The sequence below is a fragment of the Sebastes fasciatus genome, chromosome 16, assembly GCF_043250625.1.
Source record: "Sebastes fasciatus isolate fSebFas1 chromosome 16, fSebFas1.pri, whole genome shotgun sequence".
In the NCBI taxonomy this organism is placed as follows: Eukaryota; Metazoa; Chordata; class Actinopteri; order Perciformes; family Sebastidae; genus Sebastes; species Sebastes fasciatus.
Genome location: NC_133810.1, coordinates 19,434,824 through 19,456,251, shown reverse-complemented (window position 1 = coordinate 19,456,251; position 21,428 = coordinate 19,434,824). Strand labels below are relative to the sequence as shown.

Sequence of the window (21,428 nt, the reverse complement as noted above, 5' to 3'; positions counted from 1 at the left end):
CTTCAACCAGACATTGTTCCTGCCCAGCATTCTACCTCAGCGTTGAGCTGAGTGAACGATCTGCTAATAGTACCTCAAGAGGTTACGTTGCACCTCTAATAATCCTTAGTTCTGAAAAGCTGTTGGAATTTGAGAGTCGATTACTCACTTTAATACGCTGCAGCGGCAAGACAACTTTTACTTGTTTTCATAAGGGTGTTACACTTTGTGAGCCAGATATTTTATGTGTTGAGAGAAAATGAATTCAGCAGGTAAGTCTATCAAAGTTGGTGTTATTATTATAACACCTTTAATAAGACAAATATACTCTGGTTAGTTCTCGCAACTGATGTTTTCTTAAATATTTTCACAGGTTCTAGAACAACATACTCTTTTTGCACTTCCAAGTAGTATCCAAGTACTATGCCGTTTGGTGACCTCTTAGACCAGGTGGGGGGCACAGGACGCTTCCAGATCCTGCATGTGACCCTTCTCTGCATCCCTGTCCTGATGTTGGCCAGTCACAACCTGCTGCAGAATTTTGTGGCCGCGGTGCCTCCTCACTTCTGCAGCGCACACACAAACCTCTCTCAGTCCCAGCTGAGCCCAGAGGAAATGCTGCTGGTCACAGTGCCGCTAGACCAGAAAGGGAAGCCCGAGAGTTGCCGGCGTTACGTTGCTCCATAGTGGTACCTCCTGACTAAGAATGGGACCTCCAGCTCAGGGGAGGCGGGAGACATTAAGGATGGTTTGGAAGTTGGCCTGCAGGAATGCACAGATGGATGGTCCTATAACATGACTGAGATGAGCTCCACAATCGTATCTGATGTAGGAATACATATTTTTTTCTCTTTCCACATGTGTATATGTTTTCTTGTTGTATGATAGAATGTGTGTGTTATTAGAAATCACGCTTCAGGGTGTCGGATCAGGACACTATTTAGTGCTCAGGTGTGATTTCAGATGAATAAGAGATGCAGTCCAAGTGTTTAATGGCTGTTTATCAGCAGATAAAGTAAACAAAACAATGGTTTCTGTGTGGTATTTTGCATGGACGCACACGAAAAAGGAATGTCCAAAAGTCCAACTGTCCTCTCCTTAACTGTGTTTTACTCTGCCATGCTGTATTGGGGAGCCTGTTCAGTGCAGGCACACTGGTGACACATGCCCAGCGCATGATCGGGCACAGGTGATTGGAGGAGGAGACATTCACACTGGTGACACATGTACAGCGCATGCTCACGAACAGGAGATAGTAGGAGGAGGCATGCGCAGAGGCATGGCCTTTTTTACAGCCGCCCGCAAATTTGTCATGAGGGATGCCTCTACTATGTCTAAACAGAATCATGAGGTAGGGAGGGCAGTCTGATGAGCCGTACCACTGGGCGTGTGTAGGTGCGGTCCTTCACTTGGACGACCACAGTCCTCACTCGGCCATCTGCTCCAGGTATGACGGTCTTCACTGTTCCCACTTGCCACAGAGCTCTTGGAGTCTGCTGGTCCACGATGAGAACTATAGTTCCGATGGTGATGTCCTCCGTTTCTGTATTCCACTTCTGCCGTGCTTGCAACGTAGGCAGGTAGTGCTGTATGAAGTGCCTCCAGAAATGGTCGGCCAATACTTGAGTGTGTCTCCACCTTTTGCGACTAAGCAGTTCCGTTTCTGGGTAGACTACTTGTGGCAGGGAGGAGTCTGGCCGCCCCGTCAGCAAGGAGTTGGGTGTGACAGGATCCGGGTCTGCGATGTCTGTGGAAACATAGCCCAAAGGCCTGGAGTTGAGGATGCTCTCAACCTCGATCAAGACGGTCCTCAACACCTCCTCTGACACAGTCTGAGCTCCTAATGTGGTGCGGAGGGCTGTCTTCACAGATCGAACCTCTCTTTCCCAAGACCCACCAAAGTGAGGAGCGTTGGGTGGATTGAAGCGGAACCTGATCTGTTCTACAGCCAGCTGGTCTCGGAGGGCAGGTTCCAGGGCTTTTAACGACTCATGCAGTTCTCTACACCCTCCTTTAAAATTGGTGCCTTGATCCGATAAGAGCTCGAAAGGCTTTCCCTTACGAGCGATGAAGCGTCGGAGCGACATCAGAAATGAATCGGAATCCATATTAGCCAGCAGGTCTAGGTGGACTGCCCGGGTGGTAAGACACTTATACAGGATACCCCACCTCTTCTCAGTTCGTCGTCCCACTTTTACGAGCATATGGCCGAAGCAGTCCATCCCGGTGGAATAGAAGGCAGGTCGGAAGAGCCTCAAACTTGAGGGGGGCAGATCTGCCATTCTTGGAACTTGTGGTTGACCTCTCCACTTCCTGCACTCAGGACAGTTATGTTGATGCCTCCTAACTGCTTCTCTACCTCTCAATATCCAGTACTTTCTGCGCAGCTCGGCGAAGACACGTTCAGCTCCAGGGTGATGCAATTGACTGTCACAGTGCTGGATCAGGAGCTTCGTGACTGGGTGAGAGGGGGCAAGAAGTACTGGGTGCAGAGCTTCCTGGCTCAGGTTGTCACACCTGCGGAGTCTGCCTCCTACTCTGATCAGGTCAGACGACGCATCATACTCAGGAGCGAGGGTAAGCAATCTGCTGCTTGCCGGGATGGCCTTTCCTGATTTGATTAGCACAAACTCATCAGGAAAGCTCTCCATCTGAGCATGTCTCAGGAGAGCCAACTCTGCTTTGCGGAAGTCATCGGCAGCAGGCTGAATAGTGCTGTGAGCCGCCCCATGTAGCGACTGCGTGGTAGCTTTTAGGAGTTCCTGGTAAGTGCTGAATTGTTGGACATCAGGTATTGCTGGACTGGTTGCTCCTGTAAGCAGGCCACAGAACACCATTTTCCTGAGCTCTCCTACTTCTTCTGTAGGTTCTCCCTCTGGTGCCTTTGGCCAGCGGTTGGCTGGCAGCTGCAGAAAGGGTGGCCCTTGACTCCAGCGATTCTGTCCAGCGAGCTGAGCCAGTGTTTTTCCTGTTGTAATATCATCAGCGGGATTTGTCGCTGAGTCGATATAGTGCCAGGCTGCAGGGTCAGATAGCTCTTGTATCTCTGCAACTCTGGTTCCCACAAATACCTTATACCGGCATGAATCTGACTGAAGCCAGTTAAGTACTGTGGTTGAATCTGTCCAGTACACCACCTCCTGGATTTCAAGAGTGAGCTCTCTCTTCAGGACCGAAGACAACTGTGCTCCTGTCAGGGCTCCACACAGTTCAAGTCTTGGGATTGAGAGTTGCTTCTTAGGTGAGACTCTTGATCTTGCAGCCAAGAAGGCTACATGAACTTGTCCGTCGTCCTCTTCAGTGCGCAGGTATGCTACGGACCCATACGCACGCTCAGAGGCGTCACAGAACACGTGAATGCTCCGACTGCTGCTGCTGCAGTCCCGGCTGAGGTCGTTGTAGCATCTTGATAGCGTTATCTGTGTTAGCTGGGGAAGTTCACTTTCCCACACCTGCCAGGCTTGAAGCAGGTCTTCTGGTAGGTGGGGATCATCCCATCCTCTTTTCTTGTCCCAGAGACGTTGCACGATGACCTTAGCTCTCGTGGTGTATGGGTTAATGAACCCGAGAGGGTCGTACTGCTGGGCAAGCAGTCGGTAGATGTTGCGCATGGTAGGCTCTGGACTTCCACTCTGGTGGTGCTTGTATCGCAGTGTATCAGACTTGCACTGCCATATAAGTCCGAGAGTGCGCTCCTGGGTGAACCAGAGTTCGCTGCTCTCTGACCGAGACTCCCTTGGAAGGTGGCCAATGACTGTGGGCACGTTGCTGGCCCATTGCCGCAGTTCAAATCCACCCTCCATGAGGAGGGATTGCAGTCGATCCACCAACTTCTTTGCTTGCTCTTCAGAGGGGAGGCTTTGCAAACAGTTATCAACATAGAAACAGCATTCTATTGACAGACGGGCATCTTCTCCTGGCTCTGTGTGCTTCTGAACATGAGCTTGTAGGGCAAAGGTGGCGCAACACGGGCTGCATGTAGTCCCAAAAGGGAGCACCTGCCACTCATAAATAGTGGGTTCCTCATCTACCTTCATGTCGCGCCACAGGAAACGGAGGAATGTTCTGTCTTCTTCCAGCAGGCGGACCTGGTGGAACATCCCTTTAATGTCACTGCTGATGGCAATTGGGTGTTCCCTGAATCGAAGGAGGACTCCTAAAAGGCTAGCTCCAAGTGTGGGTCCAGGCAGAAGTTGGTCATTCAAGTTCTGGCCCTTGAACGTGAAGGAGCAATTGAACACTATCCTGTCTTTCCCATTGTGGTGCACCATGTGGTGCGGGATGAACCACGAATGGCTGCTCTTTTTAGCCTCTGTAGGTGACATGGGTGTGACATAGCCAGCGTCGAGCAACTTGTGGATCTTTTTGGAGTAGGCCGCTGCTTTCTCCGGTTCTCTGGCTAGTCGTCTTTCTGTCCCACGTAGCTGAGTCATCACTGCCTCCTTTTGTGCATGGAGTAAGGGAAGATTTCCCTTCCACAGAAGTGGGGTGGCATACCGTCTTACTCCCTGCACCTCCACCATAGTCGTCTTCTCCTCAAGCCTTCGGACTGCCTCTGCATCTTGCTTCGACCTGGTGATTAGCCGCTCACTCCGATATGGCAAGGTATCCAGTTGCCACAGCTTTTCCACATGGCTGAAGAGCTCGGCTTCTGGAGAGGTACAGGAAGTGAAAAGACACTGCTGCGGAGTTAGGCGGTGGCGCAGGAATCTTGATGGGCCTTGTAGAGTCCACCCGAGTCTGGTGTGCACGGCCGCAGGTCCACCAGGAGGGCCCAGGCGTACCAGTTCCACTGGAGTGATCAGATGTGGGTAATCCGACCCGATGAGCAGTAGTGGCTGGGCCTCCTTGATGCTTGGCAGCGGTAGGTCCTTGAGGTGACGGTACTTCTCCTGCAGAGCTTGGACTGGGTATGTATGGCGGGCGAGGCCAAGTTCTTTTGCTGTGAAAGCTTTGTGGATCTGGAAGGACTTGCCAGGCTGTAATGCAGAAGCTACGGAGAACGACACTGTGGCTCCATGGATGGTGCGAACCTCCTGCCGGACAGTGCGGAGTGCCAAATCTTCAGCTTCCCCGTGAAGGCCTAAGCGATCAGCAGCTTCATGCAGCAGTATGGTGCGCTCTGAACCATCATCCAGTATAGCGTAAGTCTCCAGTACTTTGTCGCCATTCTGGAGGATGACACGACTCAACTTGAGAAGTACCTGGCTGCTGCTTGTTGGCCGATCTAGGTACAGCGTCTCTGAGATGGAACTTATCAAACAGGTGCTTTCTTCAGTCGCTTTGGGTTTACCAGTTGCTGCAGCATATTGGCTGGTATTGACCTCATGAAGAACCTCAAGGTGCTTTCTTTCACACTGTTTGCACTTGGCCTTGAGGGAACACTTCGCTGCTTGATGCTCACGGCCGCATCTCCAGCACCTCTTGTTTGCCTTTATCCATTTTCTGTCTTCTGCTCCTTTGACAACAGTTTGAAGTTGCTGCACTGATTCAGGTAGTGCTGCAGAGAGTCGCAGAATGGGCAGTATTTCTTTGGTTTCTCCTCTCTTGCCTCCCCTGCAGATACAGTCACTACTTTCTCTGATTTCTCCTTCTGTTCACTACCATGGAGAATAGTAGTGGTCCTTTGCGACTTGTACTCAGGACGCCGGTCTCTGCGTGGAGCTTGCTTCTCTTGACCTGAGTCGCTACAGTACTGGCTTCCATCCACCTGTACACGCACCTCATACTCAAGCCATTCAGCCAGATCAAGCAGTGTTGGAATAGGAGTGTGGATGGGGTTCACAAATCTCTGAAAGTTGGCTCTTAGGTCATGTGGTAACTTAGCTAAGAGGCGAGATACATGTGAACCACACCGCAACTCAGTCCAGCCCTGGCCTCCCAACTGGTGCAACATGCCCACTAGTGCCCGGACTTGTAGGGCAAATGACTTGAAGGCTCTGATGTCACCACTTTTGATGTTGGGTCCATCCATCAGATTGGAGATCCGCTTCAAGGCAAGTTGTTGAGGTTGACCGTACATCTCAGTGAGTGCTCTCATGGTATCACTGAATGGGAATAGGCCGTTGCTGTATGAATCAGCAATGAGCAGTGCTTCTTCACACTTAAGGTGGTCTGTCAGTATCTGGAACTTAAAGCGCTCTGGAGCATCAGGTGGGAGAATGTTGTCCAACGCCAGTTTCAATCTTGCGAACTCACGTGGGTCCTCGTGTACAAAGTCAGGGATTGTCGGCTTAGGTCCACAATAGGTCTCCACCGGTGGGTGTCTGCCGTGTGGGGTTTGAGCTTGAGGCCGCTCAGCCCGACCCAGGTGATCATCTGGATACCGGCGGAGATCATCTGGGTAACGGTCATCCCATTGTCTGTACTGTTCATCAGGACCATAATAGCCATAAGCAGGACAATAGCGATCCTCAGGGCGGCTTCTACGATCAGGTGAATGATATCTGCCATCTTGCCAATAGTAGCGATCGTCATGATGGGCTCTCAGACTAGGCTGTCGATAAGGTTCAGCAGGCTGACGATGGTGGTCGCCATGGCGACGATAAGTCTCATTGTGAAGAGGGCGGGCCCTGTCATTAAGCTGACTGTATCATATGGAAAGCGAGAGCCGTCATCAGGCTGACTGTAGGAGGCCCCTTGTTGAGGGTGGTATCTATCATCACGTGGGTGGAGGCTGTCATCATGGCGACGAGAGGCGTCATCAGGCCGAGGTCGATACCTGCCATCGGGCGCACTGAATGTAGCACCATGAAGGTGGCGGTAGCTGTTGGCTGGCTGATGTTGAACAGCGTCAGGTGGAGGACAGCCCTCATCATCTTGGTGGTGCAGCTGTGACTGTTCCACTGCACTTGAGCTTTGAGGCAGAGGGGACTTTCTACCTTCTGGTGTTAGCAGAAGGGGGTCTTTGTAGCTAAGGAATGATTCACCTGAAGTTGCTGGTGAATATGCTGCATGTTGACTGGACAACCCTGCTCCCTTTAAACTGTCACTGAGCTCCTTAATCGGGTCACGTTGGCTGCCTTGTGGGTGTGAAGACTCATCACTGAGTGGCACCTGCGGAGCACCTTCACGTTGACGTGGGTCTTGATGACCACTAAATGGCGTCAGCTTACTAGTGGGCGCAGGTGTGTATGACGTCTCATACTCATGGCGTCTGGGCCGAGACATGACGTATGGTGAAGCTAGTACAGGAGAGCTGGAAATCTTGTCTGTAAGACGTTGCACATCTTGTCGCAGTTGGTCATTTTCCTCTCTAATGCTACGAATATATCTTCGGACATCAGCGGAATCAGCCTGACTGGTCTGCTCATCAACAGGCATGCGGTGCCTAATAGGGTATCTGACCTCATAGTCCTGAAGATATGATGGCAGGTGGCTGTGTCGCTGTGGCCGTCGGCGGTCCACATCTCGTTCTGGGTCTCTTTCATCTGGCCTGAACATCCTGGGCTGAAGCGGTTGCTTGTAATCCGGTTCGAAGGACCAAAAATTGTATGATAGAATGTGTGTGTTATTAGAAATCCGTAAGTGTGGCAGCAAACGCTTCAGGGTGTCGGATCAGGACACTATTTAGTGCTCAGGTGTGATTTCAGATGAATAAGAGATGCAGTCCAAGTGTATGGTAATGGCTGTTTATCAGCAGATAAAGTAAACAAAACAATGGTTTCTGTGTGGTATTTTGCATGGACGCACACGAAAAAGGAATGTCCAAAAGTCCAACTGTCCTCTCCTTAACTGTGTTTTACTCTGCCATGCTGTATTGGGGAGCCTGTTCAGTGCAGGCACACTGGTGACACATGCCCAGCGCATGATCGGGCACAGGTGATTGGAGGAGGAGACATTCACACTGGTGACACATGTACAGCGCATGCTCACGAACAGGAGATAGTAGGAGGAGGCATGCGCAGAGGCATGGCCTTTTTTACACTTGTCATGTGTGTTAAATCATGTTAAACTTTTGTCAGTGGCATTTGGTGTGTGATCGGCGCCCTTTAAAGCAAATGGGACAAACGGTCTACATGGGAGGTGTGCTTGTGGGGGCTCTTGTCTTTGGAGGTCTTTCAGACAGGTAACATTAATCTTGTCCCTACTGATTTTATAGTTATAGGGTGGTTTTGTTACTAATAAGGAAGTTATCTGGCACAATCAATCATATTTGTCATTTTTAAACCATAGCCTACTTCATCCGGGACTGGAGGTGGTTAACCCTGGCTGTGTCTTTGCCCTTCTATGTCTTCGCCCTCATCACATGGTGAGAGACCAAGTATTGAACTGTTTTTACTAACTGTATCCCCTCTACTATTTCACGGTATACCCTTGTCTCCCTACTTGTGTTTTCCCCAGGCTATTTTTTTCTCTCCCCGTGAACTCCTGCTTGTCAACAATAACTTCCAGCTATCCCCTAACACACTCATCTCTGCTCGCTCAGCTGGCAGTCTCCACCGCCGTTACCATCATTGCGGTCCCAGATGGACATTACATTTCTCCACTAACTCCCATATCCAAACAATATCCAACATCCAAACCATATGGTCCCTCTGCCAACTTCCCATAGCACCTCTTCGTACTGTTAACCTGGATAATCTCAGACCTCTCGAGCATGCCCCCACTATATCCCCCGCTCATTCAACTAAATTTGCCATCCTCAACACCCAATGCTTAAACAATAAAGCCCCCATCTTACACAAACTAGTCCATCCTCCCTCTCGCTCAGATTATCTGCCATTTCAACCTCGACTTTCACTGATCTGCCGATGACACCCAGTTATACCTCAGCACCAAAAACCACCTCAACCCACATTGACTCCTGCCTTTCTGCAATAAAAGTCTGGATGCAACAAAATGTTCCCAAACTGAACTCCTGCTCATCGGCTCCAAGTCCACCCTCAGCAAAACCAAACAACTCACACTCACCATTGATGGCACCAATGTCTCCCCTTCCTTCCAGGCACGCAAACTTGGTGTGATCCTTGACCCCAACCTCTCCCTCGACCCTGATATCTGCAAAATTGTCAAATCCTCCTTCAACCACCTTTGCAATATTGCTAAGATCCAGCCCTCTCTCGCACACCCTGCTGCTGACATATTGATCCACATCTTCATTTCCTCCTGTCTTGATTTCAATTCACTCCTCCACAGCATCAGTGCTAGCAATAGACTCAATAGACTCCAACTGGTCCAGAAAGCATCCGCCAGACTTCTAACACACACCAAATCCTGGCATCACATCACCCCAGTCCTAAAAGACCTCCACTGGCTTCCTGTCTCCCACTGGATCAACTTCAAAATCCTGGTCCTTATCTACAAAGCCCTTCACCAACTAGCCCCCCTCCCAATACCTCGATGGCTTCCTTTCCCCCTACCAACCATCTCAGTCCTTCAGATCCAACCTAGCCTGCCTTCTATGAACCCCCAAGTCCAACCTTCGCAGCCTTAGGGGACAGAGCCTTCTCTAGGGTAGTTCCCAGGCTTTGGAACTCCCTCCCCCAAGACATTAGAGACTCTGAGTCTCTTCCAATCCTGCCTCAAGACCTATCTCTTCTCCACTGCAACCAACATTACTGATTAATGATTTAAAGTGACAAAGATTTAGTGATCAAAGATATAGTTATTGCACTATTTACAAATAAACTAAACTATATAAAATATCTCACACAGGTGGTTATATGAATCTTCAAGATGGTTAGCTTTGAGAAATAAGCCTGAACAAGCCGTCAAGAACCTTAAAAGGGTGGCCAAATTTAACGGACGGCACGAAGAGGGAGAACAAATCGACATTAAAGTAAGAGAACGTGCCGTATTTGTGTTATTGCACCATCCATCTGTATTTATAATTGTGTATAAAATAAATTTGAACTTGAAATTTGAGGGAACTCTCTTCTTATGCATACAGTAGATGCTGCAAGAGTCCATGAAGAAAGAGATTTCCTGTTCGCAGGGCTCCTACTCTGTTCTGGATCTGTTCCGCACACCATCAATGAGGACCATGACAGTCTTCCTCAGTGCTGTCTGGTACACGTCCTGTTCTTGTTGTAGAAAACCTCAATGACCTTCTATGAAATTGCAATGACACCGTGCATCTTGTTTTTCTATATATATATACTAACTTAGGTTCTCAACAAGTTTTGCCTACTATGGTATTGCTATGGATCTGCAAAAGTTTGGAGTGGACATCTACTTAATCCAAGTGATCTTCGGAGCTGTTGACCTCCCTGCTAAACTCATCATTTGTGTGTCTATGGATTTTATTGGACGGTGTAGATCACAATTTGGTGCTCTCATCATCTCCGGAGTCGCTATTTTGATCAACCTGCTTGTACCTTATGGTATGTTTGAACACATGCATACATACAAGTTGATAATTATGCTACAGAAATAAGTGAGTGATCTAATGAATTTCCCACTCCGGTGTAGATAAACAGACTGCACGCACCTGTCTGGCTGTACTGGGTAAAGGTTGCCTTGCTGCCTCCTTCAACTGCTGCTACCTTTACTCTGGAGAACTGTACCCAACCATCATTCGGTAAGTCTTATTTGGTAACAAAAAAGTGTCAAGTGTTTGGTTTTTTAAGGAAATTTAACTTATGGTATTACCCAATTTAATCTAGATTCTAGTTTGGAATTTAGTTCAGTTTGCTAATTGAGGAAATCAGATCTCTATTTATGAAGGAGCCAGATGAGTTTCTCTACTGGACTGAATGAATTGTTTTTTGCTGAACAAATTTGAAATGTGGGCAATGCTTCTGAAGTCTGCAGGCTACTATTTGGTTTTAACACATAACGTTCAGTGCAACTTGGACACATCATCAGAGATGATCCCAAGGGTCATCTGGTGTGTCAGGTCTTTCAACATCACCCTCACCCAGGCGACCCAGCCAGGGTTGATCAAGCCCCGGGTTGTATCCAAGTAGCCTGATCACCCCACTTGATTCCCAGGCATCTCAGTGCCTTCTCTGTGGCATCAGGGATCTTTTTGATGGCTCTCCTTTTTGATGGCTCTCCTGCTGTAGAGTCCAAGAAGCTTGAGTACCCTGCAGACTGACTGGCCTGCGAAGTCTCTTTTTCCCCCCTACTTCGATGGGCTCCCCACCTACCAGTTCCTTGTACTTGGCCCTCTTACTCTTACTACTGAACTTAGCTTCTTGGCCGTGTTTGTGATGGTGTGCCTTTTGGAGATATTTTCATGCACATATCTGACAAATAATATGGCTTGCAGTGTGGTTAATTGTACACCGGGCATCCTACTGGCCAGTATGCGGGTGTTGGATGATGGGATGCCGCCACAAGACTTTGTTTCCAACAGGATATTGGAAACTGTGATGTCCGTGAAACTTGGCTAAATCCTGGAATACCAGCCAGCGTCATTCAACAGTGACTCTTTTTCTATATACCGATCCGACAGAATAGAGGACTCTAAGAAAAAAGGAGAAGACAGGTGTTTTATAGTGTATGACGTTAATGCACAAATTGAAGGAGCTAATGGGATTGCATTTAACTGGAGTTGTAACATTAACGTTACTTTGTACGATTTCATGTGACAAATTAAACTAAATCGATTGATTGATTGAAGAAGACTGTGCTACATTTTTTTTTGGAGAGTGAAATTTTAGCATTAGTATTATTTTATGTAAATGTAGCCTGTTCTCTTCCATGATATAGCCTTAGCTAGCTAGCTTGGTAGCTTTGAGCTAGGTCAGCAACCAGGCTTCATTCGGCCCGCCTCAGCTCCATTCACGCTCCACCTCTTTGCCCGTCCTTGCCAAGATGGCACCAGGAGCCCCCCACTTCGAGCTTAATTTTTGCTCTTCAGAAACCTATGGGTGAGGTCACGGAGACGACGTCCATATTTTATACAGTCTATGGTCTTTGCTGTACGATTCTCTTGAAACTCCAGGAGACGTGACACCAACAAACAAACCACGTTAATGGATCTTTTTCAGTCAACTGTTCAATTAAACAGTAACTGAAAATGTGAGATGTGACGCCAAAAAAACAAACATGTTCAAGTTCCTTTTCAGTTAAACAGTAGCCTAACTCAAAGGAGACATATCATGCTCATTTTCAATTTCACACATGTTTGCATGCTGTTCAAAAACACATTATTTTCCTCATACTGTCTGTCTGAAACACTCCATTTTAACGCCTGTCTCTTTAAGCCCCCCTCCCGAAAAATCCCAGTCTTCTCTGACTTGCTTGCATGAAAAAATATGGTGCACCTTTGCAAAGGTAGTTCTCAAGCCATGGGCGATATATTGTAATGAGCCTGCATGCAACATAGGAAGGGGAGCCAAATCTGAATGTGCAAGATGATTCTAAAAACATTTGAGGCGAGAAATAGGCAATAACGTAACATAATATTGATTCATATTTGATCAGCGCTGCCTAGTTTGACCGTTTGGTCAGAGTTCGTGAGTGATTGACAGCCGGCTCTCATAGGGCGTGTTCCCACCTGTAGTTCGTTTGTTCTGGTCCGAATCAGGGACCAAATTGTTACAATGTTACTTGTTGCCTCGAGTTTGGTTGGTGTTCACACAGCAGCATTTACAAGCGGACCAAAATTTTGGTGCGCAAAGAAAATGCTCTCTAATTGGTCAGAATTTCCATGCTGGAAAACTCCCGGAAGTAAACAAAGAAGAGCAGATTTCCAGAACACAACAATGGAGGGACAACTATGCGGCTTGATCTTGGCCCAGATCGTCTTTTTTCTTTTTTTTATACCTCGCAGCAATTTTTCACTTCAAGGCAAACGCGGCTGCGACTGGAAAACAATGTATTGATGCAGAGGAGTTGCCGAAGGCGCATATCAAGAGGTACGGAGGACAGAGGAGGAGGCGTGCATTAACCCTCCTAAACTGTGACTTGCTCATCGGCCGAAAATATTTCTGAAGATCCATCAGGTATGCCTGTGGTCTTCAACACAGCCTGACGTTACCCCTGTTTAGTCCTGATGTGAATAGCGAGGGCAAGCGTAGGCTCTACTGTAGTAATTTTGTCTGGTGTTGACATGCACAGCGCTGCTTGCTATCGGAGCTGGTTTAATCTAAAAAGGCGCAATGCTTTCTCCAGTTGGGCCGGATCGAGGACGGATCATGTTCTCACCACAAACAAAGTTTACTGAACCGTACCGCAGTTCGTTTGGAAGCGAACCGAGACCACCCCTTCAAGGAGGTCTCGGTTCGCTTGTTTTGGTGCGCACCCGAGTGTGATTGCTGTGTTCACACCTGCCCAAACGAACTGCAGCAAGAGGGTAAACGCTCCAGGGTTCGATTCAACCGAACTAAACAAGGCAGGTGTGAATACGCCCATAGACAGCAGATGGATAGCAGACCTCAGATCAGCTATTACTGCTTGTTTTCTTCAATCTTACAGATGCCATTGGGAGCACCGGAGGACACAGGGGCACATGATTTTTTTCAGGTTACCTGTTTCATGTACTACTGTCACGATATAGCGACCGTTTTATAGAATTAACTTTTTTTAATCATATTTGCTCCAATCTCGCCTACTTCAGCTTTAAAGACAAAAAAAAAATCAAAGATGGGCCTCTAAACCCATATTAAACCCAAGATCTTTACCAAATTAGGAATATAATAACAGTTTGCATATGCTTTACTACTCCAACATCACAATCACTGATTTAAAGGAAGAGTGCAGTTATGGCTGTTTTTTCTCTCTCAGTCAGAATGGCATGGGCTGGGTATCCATGACGGCTCGTGTTGGAGCCATGGTGGCCCCTATGGTGCTTCTCACAGCCGACTTCATACCTTGGCTACCGGGTTTAATCTACGGGGGAGCTGCGATTCTCAGCAGAGTGGCTGCAATATTTCTTCCAGAAACACTTGGCTTACCCCTTCTTGACACAATACAAGACGTGGAGGACAGGTAGGATTGAAGACAGGATGTGTTCATTATCTGTGCATGTCTCAAAATCAAAACATTAATTTTACTAATCAAAACATTAATTTTAATAACAGTACACAGGAGGGCTCCAGGCAGGGTCTGAAATTAGCACCGCCAAATGCGGGTAAATTGTTGGCAGTGGCAGGTGAAATCATCAGGACACCCCCTCCACTTTGGCAGGCAGTGAAAATGCTAGTGATGGGAACAGAGAACCGTACTTGTCCGCTTTCTTGGCATCTTATGCCTCCGTGACCATCGATTCCTCTTATTGAGGCTTTCCCACAGTTACGCATGCACAATGAGGCATAGGCACGCCGTATCATGTTTCAGTTTGTTTTGGACCGGAGACACGGTGGAGAGAAAAAAAAAGCGCTCAACAGCATGGCGCTACTAAACCTGACGGCGTATCCACACTGGAAACGTCAAGAGCGCGTGGCGGCTGCGTCGCATGGCGGCTGCGTGATTGACGCGCCAGGTGTTCACACCAGCTGCATTTCAGTCTGCTGCGTTTCTGTTGCTGCTGCCAGCCCTTTCTTTCTACAAAGAGTTTGCCTTTCATGTTCGTGGCCATTTCATTTCATTATAAATGTCATTTATATTTATTTATATTTTTTATAAATAGCAGAGCTATTAACATTAACAGAGGTGCCATTCAGTTATTATTATGAGACGTTCACGGTCTGCTCAGCAAAATGACAATTGGATGAAGGTAAATTACAACGTTATCATGATGTGTTCAAATGTAATCTCGTAAAATTAGGTTTTTGGCGAGAAACTTTAATAAATCCAGTTGTTTGTAGGAGATGTTTTCACGTCAATATAAAATAGATATTAAAGAGGGAATTATGACATGTTTAACTTCATAACAACTTGCCAAGATTTTTTTAATCAAAGCAAATATTTAAATAATCGTAATCATTTAAATTGTGTTTTTATGCAAATAACCACTATAGATGACAATAACAAAGTACAGTACAGTACTATGTACAGTAACCTCCCTCCCCCCAAAAATAGGGCTCCCCCAGAAGCTATGGTGTAATTCGAACACTGTAATTTACCATGCATATAATGCTTTTTATGTAAAATATATCAAACATTGAATGACTTTAGATCTAAAATGTTATTCCTTCATTTAGCGCAGAGATTTCAAAAGTAGCAAATAAAATTTCTGAACGGCAGACAAAAAAAAAATGCTTGCCTGTCACAGTGGCAGGAAGTGGAAAAAAGTTAATTTCAGACTCTGGCTTAAGGTCAAGCATTTACAGTAAATCCATCATCATGTATTAGGCTACTCAAAAGCAGACAGTTGAAGAGAGAAAAAAATTATTTATCCATATTTGCATTTTCTATTTTAAACACAGGGGATCTGGGAGAATCTCTGAAATGCCACCAAAGGAAACAGACACCCAGGCAAATCTCCTACAGCAGGCTGCCTGAGGGCATCTGTATGTTCTCCTGATGTTTTTTGCTGACATGTTAGTAGAGTAGGTACTGCATTTATCCCTGTTTGTCTATGTTCATTTGTTTCACACATACAAAAAGACAGTAAAATACAATTCACATGAAAGGAATGTAAAACATGTGTGAGGGTGTGGTAGAAACCTATAACGGTTTATATAAAAACCACACACAAAGGACTTACAATAGGTTGAAAATACTACCATACAAAAATCACCAGTACATTTTGAATATAAGTGTTCAAAAAATGTCACATATAAAAATAAGTATAGGAGTGAAGTTGAGAGTGTTCATTTTTTCCAAATCAAATGTTTTTGTCAGAATAGCTTTTCTAAGTTTGTTTGATTTCCATATAGAGTTATAAGTTTATTGTGTCGTATGACTGCTGGACAAATGGAGTTGCAATGTTTTTTTTGGAAGCGTCAATACAGTGAAATGAATAGCTCCAAACAATCAAACCTATGTTTATTTGTCATACAGTAGCTTTGAGGACTTTAGTCTGGATTTGGACCAATTATGTTTAATATTTTTAAAGGCAGGGTTGACGATGTTATCCAGTATACACTATTTGTTATTTTGGTTGAAATGGTCTCGACACCCCGACAGCGATCCATTACTGATGAGCTCTGAAAAAGGGCCGTAAAAGAGCCGTCATCTGTAGCCACTGTAATCCTGTAAAAACGTCTACCAATCACTGCCTCACGGCCCGCTTGGAAAGAACCAATCAGATGCCTCCCTGCTTATACTCTTCCCTTGGCGTGCACTAGCCTGAACTCAAAGCCTGTCGCCGCCGCAAGTTTACTGGAGAATGGAAGAGAAAACTCAGCCGTGCAGTAGCACTGCCGCGGTTACTTGTCATAAGCTAGCGTTGTTGAGTTATGTTGAGTTGAATTGTGCTAGCTTTCCAACAACGTCGACCCTATCTTTAATATCTAGTCTATATATTAACCTTCTACAGGTTACACTCTATGATATGCTTTAACTGGTAAAACGTCTTATGACTTTTTAGGCTACACAAACCTGTATTTTTGTACAAACTCTTATTATAAAATGTATTTTAATTAAGAGAAGTACTGTATTTTACGTACTATTTTTATAATATATAATAATAATAATAATATATATCTCACTTCAAATGGCCTCTGCCGTTGTGCAATTGTGTCCCTTTCAGAAGCTTTGTAATCCAGCCTGGAACAACAGTGTTTTTTTAGAGACTTTATAAAACTAATAAATCAAACAGTGAATGTCTTCTGTGATTAGTTATCCATTTATCCGTGTTGAAAGGAGTTGTTGTCGTTAGCCTTTAGCTGAAGCTTACAGAGGGCAAGATGTATCCCATGATGCTTTGGGTCGATTCTGTTGATGAATTTGGAGGCTGTGCTGCTGACAGGGCATGTGTGCGTAACAGTGCTGATCTCAGAGGCCACATACAATAGAATAACATGACTTTATCCCATCCTAGTGTCATGTAGGTCTGTGCTGTTTGGGCAGCAACCAAAATAATGAGTAGAGTATCGTGGATGTAATAAATAATGTGTAGATTATCTTTTGCACACTTGGATAGTATTGTAAGGTGTGCGACCAGTACTGAACAATCCATGGCTAGTTGTTATTCCGTTTTTACACATTTTGGCTTCTTTTTTCAGGCCTATTTAATTTTTTATTTAGTTATAAGAATGTACAATCAGTCATACCATTTCAATTGACAAAGAAAGAAAAAATAGCTACATCAGAAGGTAATAATAATAATAATAATAATAATAATAATAATAATAATAATAATAATAATAATGATAATAATAATATTAGAAAAATATTAAATTAAATAAAAAATTAAAATTAAATAAAATTGGGGTTTTTGACACGGAAATGTGCAGGAAGTGACATCAGAAGAGAAGCCTCCGAATGAATAATAGAGGCGAAGTCTGACCCCTTCCGGTGGACCATCATGGGACCTTATTTCGTAAAAAATATGAACGGTAGTTGGCGCGAGAAGAATATTTTTTGATCCCGTTTGAATTGCGGCATGAATCACAAATATGATGTTTGTCAATTTAAAACATAAATTTGCAAGGCAAGAAAGCCGCTTTTTGTTGTAAAACTGTTGAAGTATGAGACTGTGAAAATACATAATTAGAAAGACTACTCACCCAAAAGTCGCGTAAGTGACTTCTCTCTGGCTGTGATGTACTCACACAAGCAACGGGTCTCGCTCGTTCTTTCTCTTCTCGGCTGATCAAAAGACCAGGTAACTCTGGATAAAATATTACATTTGTGCGAGGAACATATAAGTTAGCTAGCTAGCCGGCTAGTGTTGGTGATGTATGTTGTGTGAGATGAGAGATGTAGTTCACTGAGCAGTTTCACACAAAACGAAATGATACTACGACAAACCTACAACAAACTGAGACTTTCTTGACTAGCAAAATTATCTTTTAAATTGACAACCCTCATATGTGTGATTCACGGCACAGTTGAAATGGGATGAAAAAATTATTAGTCTCTCACCGTTGACTACCGTTCAGATTTTTTCCGAAATATGGTGGTCCACTGGAAGGGGAGAGACTTCGCCTCTCTATAATTGCTGATTGCTAGCTCAAAATGAATTATGTCTTGTACAGCCCCTCATACATATCAGCACCTAAGAATTTAAGTTTTGTGTTTCTTTCCTTTTCTTACGGTCTGTTTATCCCAAATAAGCAGAATAATTGGTTATTAAGGTCCAACATAACTGGGCTGATTCACTGTCAACTAATACTGAAACAAGTCAGATGATGAACCTGCCTGACCAGGACAAGAAATCAAGGATTTAGATTTAAATACAGAAAAGACAGTGCAACCCAATGGGAATCAGAAGTACAACAGCACCAGTTGAAAAAAGGGTAATTGTCTGCCTCCGTCATTTTCTGTCTGGGCCTGATCCGGAGAAATCAATCAATGAGTAAACCCAAAGAAAGCATGTAGAGGACAGTGTATTACTATCACACAGACATAAGTATCACTCCAGTTTTAATTTTACTTTACTGTTTAACTTTATTTACAACCTCCAGCTTTCCATAAAAAAGGTAAAATGTCACCCACTCTTTAAATATTAAACTTTTGTGTCTCACAGACAACCTAGATAATATCTGCTGAATCATGTATATCCATATATGGTCAATGAATACATGTGGATAATTCAGTGAATTTTCACCTCTGAAAGACACAGTAACTGCGCATAATGTAATAATTTAAATATAAAAGCTCATAATGTAATAATAAGTGCATAATGTAAGAAAACCATGAGCGCATAACGTCATAACAGTTGGGCATAATGTAATAAATTATCACATTATGAGAACATCATTATGAAAAATCAGTTGAATAATGTTATAAATTTGGCGCATTCATTTAAATAATTTGCAATGAAAAAAGAAATTTAAAGGAACACAATCAATTAAAAACAGAGAAAGTGAGTATTAAAGGGAAAAAAATATATATTTTTTCCCTTTATGTCTTTTATTTCAGCCTGGTCTCACTCCCAGAGCGTCAAATACAGACGCACAAGGCACCCTTTAGTGTCTGTATGAGACGCAACGGGCTTTCAACTAACTTGTAGTCCTGAATTTCCAAGTTCAGTTGTTTTAAATGAAGTGTGTCATGTAAAACTAGAAGCGCTCCTATGCTTTGAGAAGACAAGAAGAGTACTCGTTTTCAAACTTATTACACTATGCGCTGAATTTATTACAGTATTCAACTTTTTTTTGCTTAGTTTATGATGTAATAATTTTCTCATAATGTAATAAGTTATTATATTATACACAAAACTGTTATTACGTTATGTGCTGACATTATGTGCTGATTATTACATTATGAACTTTTATTACATTTAAATTATTACATTATGTGCAGTTATTACATAATGAGTTGTTATATTGAAGGAGAGAGTTGCTGTTTTGAACGTCATTCCTCCAATGATCATTGCTATGAGAAAGACTGCATTGATTCAGACTTTGCAAAATAATTTCATAAATTCTGTATTTTGACTTTCTGTATGTTTTCACTTGGTGACCTTGTTTCATGCTCTGGGTGTAACATGGCTCTCTCTGGGGACAGAAGTGAGCGTTTCCCCATCCTCTCCAACACAGAGAAATACCAGCTTAAGCCAAAACATATTTTAAGTTATGAATGGTTAATGTAATACTTAATATGAGGACATTAAGTTGCTGTTGTACTTCAATGTCATAGTCTTGTGAGACAAAAATAATGAACAGTAATTTAAACTGGAAGGATTTTGCCTGTATGGATAGTCCATATTTGCTACGATGGATGCTCGGATCTCAAACTGCTTTCAGAAGTAAATGATCAGTCAGCCCTGCAGTTCAGTTGCACTGCCTAAGTAACACTCCAGTTTTAATTTTACTGTTTAACTTGATCTTCACATGATGACCTCTGGTTTTCCATAAATAAGGTGAAATGTCACTCACTCTTTAAATATTAAACTTTTGAGTGTCACAGAGAGTCTAGATAATATCTGCTAAAGAAAGTGTGTTTCTATTAAATGAGTAAATATTACTGGATACAAAAGGGGAACTCTTCTTGTGTGTGACTTATGAATCTTGCTGTAGTGCCACCATCTAGTGGTAGATCCATGCTAATGCAGAAGCTAAACTAAACACAATCATTTCAGTATCTATATATGATAAACTTAAAAGCTATAAGCTAAAATTTAACCTGAAATATTGTCCTGTATGTCTTACATCACATTCTTATTCTTAAGAGTTTCAATCTTGAAATGTTTCAATATATTAGGGCTGCTCATTTTGTTTTAACTTTAACGCCACTAATTTCTTTAACGCATTTAGGCAACTTGTGATTTTTAGGTTGTAGCGGGCTCAGTTTTAAAGCTAGAGTGAATATACTAGTATCATATGAAACTAGAAAAAACCTAAGGAACCAATTGGTACCAACATCATACAAATGTCATACTAGCTTGTCACAAAGGAGACTAAATAACACTCCAAACTTATACTAAATTTTAGTGAGGGAAAACTGTCATGGCCATTTTCAAAGAGGTCTCTTGACTGAAAATGGGTTCTATGGGTACCGACGAGTCTCCCCTTTACAGACATGCCCACTTTATGATAATCACATGCAGTTTGGGGCAAGTCATAGTCAAGTCAGCACACTGACAGCTGTTGTTGCCTGTTGGGCTGCAGTTTGCCATGTTATGATTTGAGCATATCTTTTTTATGCTAAATGCAGTACCTGTGAGGGTTTCTGGACAATATGTGTCATTGTTTTGTGTTGTTCATTGATTTCCAATAATAAATATATACATATATTTGTGTAAAACAAGAATATTTGCATACTTTACAAAGTGTATTAAATACTTTACTTGTACAGATAAAAAATGTGCGATTAATTTGCGATAATCATGAACAATAATGCCATTAAATATTTTAATCAATTGACAGCCCTAACAAATACACTTTAATAAGCACTGGTTGTTAAGAGATCCCTCTGAATATTTACATTCATATGAGGAGGGGCAATAATGCAATGATTACAAGATTGGTTAGGAAAATAAATCCTGTGACCGTCAACTAAGTTTTAAAAAAATTTTCTAATAAAAAAGTTATGTCTACTAATGTAATACTTGTCTATTTTACCATTGGAGAGACTATCACATGCCCTGATATTAATATACCTGGAAGAGGAATGGTCAAGAGTAATAAGTACGGGGGTAACAAATATAACAGTATGAGTACTTGCAATGCAATTGTTAAATTCAACTATTGCTGATGCTCACATTTTATTCGTTTGTGGAGTTTTTTTTGTGTGAGTGTATCTGGGCATGTTTTTCGGTATGTCTTGTCTCAGTTATAGGTCTTTGTATTGTGTCATTGTATTATGTTGAAAATAAAAACATTGAAAGAAAAAAAAAGTTATAAACCGTCACAATTAGCATCTCTCAAGCAGGATGTGTGTGTTTATGTGTGTCTGGCACTTACTGTATGAGCTAGGACTTCAGAGAGCAAAGCTACCATGTGAAACACTTTTGTTATAATCTATAACCCCCCCCCCCAATCTCCATATAAATAATACATCAT

The 21,428-nt window shown here is 43.6% G+C and overlaps 1 pseudogene; it reads left to right on the top strand.

The window, feature by feature from the left end:
* The first annotated feature begins 344 nt into the window (after positions 1 to 344).
* On the top strand, positions 345 to 19,753 carry LOC141752599 (solute carrier family 22 member 6-like; annotated as a pseudogene).
* The last annotated feature ends 1,675 nt before the right edge of the window (positions 19,754 to 21,428 follow it).